General features: G+C 39.8%; 1 protein-coding gene across 1 annotated transcript in view; it reads right to left on the reverse strand.

Moving 5' to 3' along the window:
* The window catches only part of LOC114662746 (zinc finger protein 501-like), a 58,462-nt gene extending 49,667 nt beyond the window's left edge, over positions 1–8,795 (reverse strand). Inside the window, exon 1 of the mRNA XM_028816395.2 lies at positions 8,714–8,795. The gene's annotated coding sequence lies outside the window, so the exon portion shown is untranslated. The remainder of the gene's footprint in view (positions 1–8,713) is intronic.
* Between the last annotated feature and the right edge of the window lie 15 nt (positions 8,796–8,810).

The raw sequence follows: 8,810 nt of genomic DNA on the forward strand, positions 1-8,810 counted from the left end.
TATGTCTGTCCGCTTTTCACGAGAGAATTACTTAACGGATTTACATCTGGTTGTTTTCTATAATTTGCTTGAACTTTCCGGTTGATTTTGTGACTTCTCTCATTGCACTAAGTACCATAGTTCACTTGCAGTACCGATGTATTTATGCAAATCCAAGAGAGTGGCTGTGGGCCGAGAGCAATAGGGCGGGGCCTTCCTCATTCACTCACCAGCCTCTGTTCAAGTTAGTCTACGTCTCGCCACGTGTTGGAGTGCACCTTGCCTCCACTTAGCTAGTGATACCTGTTTGTTCAGCAGACATTATCATCTACGGATTGTTAAGGAGTAACGTTTGACGTTTTTGAGCGAGACAGATCAGAGCTCCATGTGTTTTAGAGGGTAGCTGCGGATTGCCAGAGATATCACGGCCATATGCTTTTCTCCCCACAGAGGGAATGCTCTCCCGTCAGAGCTGAACACAATCAGGTACAGTGCCAACGTCTATTGATTTTTAAAGTTTGTCCTGTTACTATGTGGGCGCAACCACAGGATACAACTAATTTTTTTATATACAGAGAGTAGATATTTAAACATCCACAGGAAAGAACAACATGAGAAGATGTGCTGTAGATTGAAATCACTGGTGGGGTTGGTGAGACACCTTACACAGCACTGAGCACTCCTGACCTACAAAGTCCATTACTACTACTAAAAGAGTCTATATACGAGGGGGGACCCAAAAATAACCGGAAATATTTTTAAAACGTGTTTAATTTAATTTTCTGTACAAACTACAATTAGTCTCCTTCAAAGTACTCTCCATTGGCGGAAATACACTTATCTAACCGTTTGTTCCATTGTTTGAAACATTTTTTAAATTCGTCTGAAGTAATGCCCATTAATGCTCTGGTCGTTTCTTGTTTTACCTCTTCGACGTTAGCAAAACGCCTTTCTTTCAAGTCTTTTTTCATCCGAGGGAACAAAAAGAAATCACATGGAGCTAAATCCGGTGAGTAGGGTGGGTGGTTCAGGGTTGTCATACCGTTTCTTGCCAAAAATTGGCGAACGCTGAGAGCAGTGTGAGATGGAGCATTGTCATGATGAAAGAACCAATCACCCGACTCCCACAAATCAGGGCGTTTCCTTCTCACACTGTTGCGCAACCTACTTTTACAAAAAAATTCACTGAACACAAGCACAACCTTCCAGACTAATGGCACTTGGCAGACTGACTTGTGAGGAGTGTATCTAGATTGCCCTAGCGGCCCAACCACGTACTACAAGTACCAACCTAACAACAACAAAATTCCGGTTATTTTTGGGTCTCCCCTTGTATTTATCAAAAGGTTAGAAGAAAAAAATAACTTAACTGAATTAGTATACGTGAAATTTGAAATTTTAATATTATATTACAATTTACATTTATTCCGAGTCAAAATTGGTACAGAACCAAGGAGGTTCTGCTCAATCTTTATCACATACTGGTGAGACCTCATCTGGAGTCCAGATTTTGGTCTCCAGGCTACAAAAAGAAAATGTCTAGAGAAGAGCAACAAGGCTGAATCCAAGGCTACAGGGGATGAATTATGAAAGAAGATTAAAAGAGCTGAGCCTTTACAGTTTAAGAAAAAGAAGATTACGAGGTGGCATGATTGAAGTGTTTAAAATTATGAAGGGAATTAGTCCAGTGGATTGAGACTGTTATTTTGTGTTCAACAAGAATACATGGATACAGTTGGAAAATTGTGAACGGTAAATTTTGTACAAACATTAAGAAGTTTATCTTTACACATAGAACCACAGACACATGAAATATGTTACCAGTTAGTGTGGTAGACAGTAAGACTTTAGGGATTTAATGTTCTCATCTAGATTGTTCTAATGTTCTAATCTGTCGGTGTGTCCATCCAGGTGCTATGTGTCTGTCATTTCAAAAGATGGTGCATCACAAACATTTTTAGTAATAAAATACACTGCATCTGGCACTCCAATAGATGGTGCATCACAAACACTGCTTTTATGAAGCCAATACCATATGGCATAAAACAGAGAAGCATGCATTGCATGGTGCACTGAGGTCTACGTTGATTACTTAGCACAGCTACTGTACCATATTCCCCCAAGAATACCTCAGTCTCCAGTGGCTCTGCTATCTTTGAATGCAGAAAAAACCTTTTCCTTTGTTTATCCATTTACTGCATCATACAAATGTACAGTTCCATGCAAAGATTTGGGTGCCCCATGGCTAAATTACATATTTTATTACCAAATATACTTTTTAAAATACACTATTGTTAAGCAAACTGAACAGAAATGACAGCTTCAAAGGTAATATGGACAGTAAAGGGCCAGTCACTAAGTGCCACATAACCACTTGTCGTCTGTTTTCTTAGGTTACTTTGCATTTAATTCAACTTGGAAAAGTATTCTTAGCCCATTCTACTGTAACCACACTAATCTTAAGACTACTGTACCATTGTATCATCACAGACAGTTTATCCATTCCAGTGCAACGACTCTGACTGACTGACTGAAGTTTTACACATCATGTTCATTTTAATAAGCATTGTTGTAAGAGCCAATCTTAGAAAGTAATGCTTTAAGTTAAATTCATTTAGTATTTGCTTAGTCATAGCCATAGACAATAGTATAGCCTTTTACCCTCTGCAAGTTCATAAGAGACAGAACTTTCTTGCTATAAATAAGATACAGTGTATTAATTGAGTCAGTTGATGTTTAGAATAAGTCCCAGTACACAGGGACTTAAAAAGAAATGGGACAAGCATACGGGCAGCACGGTGGCGCAGTGGTAGTGCTGCTGCCTCGCAGTAAGGAGACCTGGGTTCGCTTCCCGGGTCCTCACTGCGTGGAGTTTGCATGTTCTCCTTGAGTCTGCATGGGTTTCCTCCACAGTCCAAAGTCATGCAGGTTAGGTGTATTGGCAACCCGAAATTGTCCCTGGTGTGTGTGCCCTGCGGTGGGCTGGAGCCCTACCCAGGATTTGTTCCTGCCTTGCACCCTGTGTTGGCTGGGATTGGCTCCAGCAGGCCCCTGTGTTAGGATATAGAGGGTTGGATGATGGACGGATGGATAGGCATACAGTTTTCTGACTGTTTTGAAATGGTTCAGAAACTTTTAGAAGTGATTTATAACGATTAGAAATGTAACAAGATTTATAACCTTTGAACAGAACTTCTCTTAAACAAGAACTTTTCTAATTTTTGCTATTTTCTTTTTTCTTTTTTGTGTGAACTGTTTTATTTTGAATTTTAACTAAAACTTTTAAAAATGAAGACATTTTGTCTGTGGAATCATTTCGACGCATCAGGCTTTGTTGAATCCCATTTTTTATGTTAAAGCTGCTGAACTTTGGTAATTTTGTGAAAACGCAGCTACAATTGTTTTGTTATGTAAAGTGTCGTGTTATGGTGAACTCTATGAACAGCACCACAGAGTTGAGGTTATTTGTTTTTGCCATTTGGCACAAGAGTTGCTGTTTTAATTTTCTCAAGATACCTTATAATCTTCTTCTTTCGGCCGCTCCAGTTAGGGGTTGCCACAGTGGATCATCTTTTTCCATATCTTCCTGTCCTCTTACTTATTTGATTATATCACTTGCAGTTGGCGTACCTTTACATATTTTAAGTCCTGTTTTGCGCCTATTGTCATTTTCTTCATGATAACATATACACTCAAAGGGAAACGGCATACCACACATCAATGACTACAGTCATTTGAAAAAGTAAGTATAACCTGATGGGAATTATAAAAAAAAAAGATGAGACTTTTTCCCGGGGACGAGACATGATCTTTTGAAGAGAGACGGAGACACTTTCACTTCCCGCGAGACGGACAAGTTACATCATACTTACAACTCTCAGACGCAAGCCCCATGATACACATGCAGAGCAGATTACAGTAGTAGAAAAATTCGAAAGTCTCAAAAAATGAGAGTAAAAAAAACACCTGTTACTTGTTTCCCAATGTATCACCATTTAAGAGGGGTTTCGGAGGAGCGGCCGCGTCAACAAACTGAAAATATTACTCAGGGAAATAACGGACCAGCAAAAAGAGATTGAATATTCAGGTGCTGTACAGGCTTTTAAACGTTCGAAGCTCCGCACAAAATGCAGATCACGCGGCACGCAGCAGCAAGTCAACAGCTTCTCAAGCAAAGAGGAGGTGAAAAAAACACTATCACCGTTTAAGAGGGGTTTCAGAGGAGCGACCGCATCTCCCTGGAGTGTGCTCAGCTCCCCTCTTCACAACAGCTCCTACCGTAAGTCCACCCCTACATTTATCACCACTTCACATCCATCAAATTAGAATCAGGTGTTCCAGATTAGGTGACAATTATCAGAACCTCCTTAGGGAGTGTGCAGGCACACCTTGTCTTATTTGAACCACACATATCGAGGGCCTGGTGTCCTGTTGGCTATTGACCTGCGTGGTGTCATTATGTCAAGATCAAAAGAGTTCTCTAAGGTCTTCAGAAGGAATGTTGTGGATACCTTCAAGTCTGGCATGAGATTTAAAAAGAACACCACATTATTTGAACTGAATCATTCCATCATAAGGAAAATCATCTAAAAGTGGTGCAGATTTCAAATGACTGCTGATTTGTCCAAGGCTGGCTGCCATAGCAAATTAATTCCAAGACCTCACCATTTGATACTAAAATAAGTCTCCAAGAAACCCAAAATTTCAGAGTGGGACCTGCAGGTAAATTTTGCAAATGTTCTTGTCAATGTGCATGCATTTAAAATTATAGAAAGAGACGGCACAAATTTGAGTTACATGTGAGGGGTGTCAGAGAAAAGCCTATGCTATCCAATAAGAAAAGAACAACAAAACAGTTTTCCGTTGAACTTCTAGGCAAAGACCGGGCCATCTGAAAAATGTGCTCTGGGCAGATGAGTCAAAGATAGAGTTGTTGGGACACAGTAACAGTGGACATATTTGGTGCAAGACAGCATTTCAGGAGAAGAACCAGATACCAACTGTGAATCATGGTAGTGAAAATGCTATGGGTAATGGCTGCTTTGCTAGCTCAGTACCTGGATAGCCTGCAGTCATTGAATCGTCTATGAATTCTGCACCATATCAAAATGTGTCCGAGGAGAATATAAAACCATCTGTGAGAAAGTTGAAATTGAACCAGAAATGAACCTTTCAACATGATGATAGTCCAAAACACACTAGCAAACCCACCAACCAAGGACTGGCTCAAGATGGCCTAATCAAACCTCTGATTTGAATCCTATTCAACTTTTGTGAGAGGATTTGAAACTAACAGTACATGCAAGAAACCCCACAGATGTCTTGCAACTAAAGGAATTTTGCTTGGGAAAAGGACCGAAAATTTCATCAAATCAATGCCAGAGACTGGTCGGTATTTATGCCCTACAATAAGTAATTTTTTCTAAAGGAGGTAATACAAACTTCTGAGGCCATGGGTGGACTTTTTTTTTCTTCAACTGACCATTACATCTATTGATGTTTGTTTTGAATAAATGATTGAAAAGGCAAATGTTCCTTGTGTTTTTATTCAAGTGTCACATTTATCTGTTTGCATGAAGACCTACTATTTACTGTTTTAATGGTGGTGCAAAGGTTGATGTGTCCACCTCACTGGGCTGTGTTCTCACTATTTCAATATCTACAGTATGCGGTTTTCGTCTCACATCTTAAAGAAATGGGCATGTGTGTAAATGTGTCTTTTCACTCCCTCTGGTGTTGATTACTGCCTTGTATCTAATTACAGACAAAAAACTCCATGACTCTCAATGACTAGCATTGATTGACAAAATACGGCAATGTGTTTTCGCAATAAATATGCTATATTCACCAGTAACCTTGTTCACTGAATATTATCCTGTAAATTCGTCTTGAGGATGGCTTCAAGTATGTATCTCTTCAGCCAAGATCCTCCACTGTAGAACTCCAAGTAGGTGGAATTGACTCCAATTGGCACCAATAGAGTCTGGCTGTGGATCTCCAGAGCTCCACCCTTTTACACTATGGTTATGATTTGGGTTGTGGGAGGGTTATCCGACTTAAATAATTCCAAGTACTGTCAAATAAGTTAGCTCCACCAACTTGGAGCTCCAAGGTGAAGGCACCAGGATGCAGAGATACCAGACATGCTGGCTTAGGCAATTTTTTTTTTACCCCAGTGCCCCATGATGCTTAGCAAGGCCAGTAGTGACATCACAGAACTGTAGCAGCCATGTGCAGAACTTTCATGCATACCTACTGTAAGACTTGTGGAGCTGCTTCAGGCATGTGTGAAGTCTCCATTTGATCACAAATCCAGCCTTCCAGTATCTTACTGACTGCTGCATTTTCATTTTTGGGGTACATTAGCTGACTATAATGATCATATTATGAGTACTGCCACTGGACATTTAACACTGATCCTGGTGCCATGGTCTTGCAGCCATGCATGGCTAATTTGCATGCACAACATGCTAAACAAGCCTTATATGAACCCTCAGAAAGAAAACACATGCAACCTACTGAAATAATAAAAATAATGATTTATTGCGGTTTTCAAGCTAATTATACCTTCTTCATGGAAGAAAAAAGATAGGATAGGAAACAAAAAAGACATTGGAGTGACACCTGTGGACTTCAAACAATGGACTGCCTGGATGCATGGCTAATGTGTACCCCAAGACTGGAACTCTGCGAGTACAATGATATCATTTTCGTACCTATCGCTAGTTTGCAGCCATTTGTTGTCTGCCTTTTTTTGCTGTTTAAAGTATGCTGGTGGAATGGTTAGCACTGCTGCTTCATAGCTCAGACCACATTTGTGGCCTCAATAATCAGTCCAACACAGTTGGCAGACAGTTCCCTAAGCCTCAAGGGCACTTAAAACAGCATTGCAACATTATATGCCACTCAAAAGTAGTTTAGTTCCTCCTTTTTCAATGACTTCAATGCAGTTCCTCTAGTTTGGAAAAGTCTGCAAACATTTCTGTGATTTGGCCAAACTCAGGGCAAAGCAATCTCTGCTGGGTTTGCTCATCACTACCAATGAGTAGATCTGTTCAGCAAAATTCAGTAACGGGTTCTTTTGCAGCCGATATGCTGTGCTCCCCTGTGACCTTATTCTCTGAATACTTTTTCTTGCAAATTCATCATGCCACCTGCTTACACAAACAATTCTTTGCCAGTGCCCCATGATGCTTTGCGAGGCCAGCGTGACATCACAAAGCTGTAGCAGCTCTGCACAGCATCATGCCTACTACTGTATATGGAAGATGTCTATCTGCTTTGCCGACGAGTGGTGCATTAAAAAAAAAAAAAAAAGACTTGCAGTACAGGTATTTTAATTTACAGGTAATGTAGATTAGCTGACCATAATGAGAATCATAAAAGTATTGTTACCATATAACATTAATGTCTCTAGAGCAGTAGCACATTGCTAATTTGCATGCATTATTAGCCATGTGCTGAGACAAAACAAGCGCTAAAGGTGCCCTTCCGCTCCTCGTGTCATTATTAGAAACTTTAAAATAATAACGAAAGATTTGTTACTATTTACAAGATGTTTCTTTTATCTTGATGGAATAAAAAAGCGCGAAGTATCGGCACATAAAAAAAGATGTCTCTCCTGTGCTTGGAGCCACGACTTCAAAGAAAGGAACGTGCTGTCCCATTCTGCCGATTCCGAGCAGGACCATTGCGAGCCTTAAGACTGACACTCTATGTGCAATTATACTTTTTATTTAACTTATTGCTAGTTTGAGGCTATTTTTTGTATTTTGTTTGTGGTTATAACTTCATCTGGGTCTTTTGTTATTTAAGGCGGAGTGGCGTAGTGGTTAGCAGTGCTGCCTAACTACCCTGATCACATCTTTGGCCACAATAATCGGTCCCACACATTTGGCAGATGCTTCCCTAGACCTCTGTGGCACTTTAAAGACCATTGCTCCATTACAATTCACTCAAAACATTTTAGTTCAGTTCCTCCTTAATTAATGCATTTCGCCGAACTCACGGCAAAGAGAATCCCACGGAGTGCGTTCATCACTTCCAATGAACCTATATCTTAAAAGGCGAACTCATAAAGAAACAGGAAGGCTGAATATCAATAAGAAAATGTAAACTAAAATAAAACGGACTGAGAAAAATGTTGTGGATGCTCATATGGTTGTGCCACTAACCAACGTCTTAAAAATGTCAAGCATAGCCATCCTGCAGGCTTTTATTGATGTACAGCACAGATGCAAAAGCAGTTCGTTCAATTGAAACAAGGAAATCAGATACAAAACAGCAAAATAAATAGATAAATAAAATAACGAACATGCAAAAGTCGTTGAAAACAGTTAATTATCGCTACAATCACAGTAGTTGATGCTCAGTTAAATACAGCAGTTATATTTATTTGTTTTGAAATAATAAACTAACGTATCCATCTATTCAGTGCGTCTTAAAAATAAATGTCTTGCTCATTAAGTACCAGCACCAAGCAAGTTTTAAACAGTCAAATTTAAATAACAGTTTGCCCATTAAGGATTACGTACTGATTTATTCCAAAGGTAAATGTACAATGTATTGCAGTGCTACTCGAATACTCTGCTCTTCTGTCCAGTAAATAACAAAAATTAATTCGGCTACACACATTGCAGCACAGCTTGACTGACGCTTTAATGCACTACTTATCATCATGAGCTCTTTTCTTATACACAATTGCTTTCGATGTCGTCAGACTTTTCTTACTCACCTGCACGCTTCAGGACCGCTTCCGAAACTATACCATACCCTTTGACCTTTGGAGACTCACTTCCGGGTAAAAGGAGCGCGTCCTTAGCAACCGTTTT

The sequence above is a fragment of the Erpetoichthys calabaricus genome, chromosome 12, assembly GCF_900747795.2.
Source record: "Erpetoichthys calabaricus chromosome 12, fErpCal1.3, whole genome shotgun sequence".
Lineage (NCBI taxonomy): Eukaryota > Metazoa > Chordata > Cladistia > Polypteriformes > Polypteridae > Erpetoichthys > Erpetoichthys calabaricus.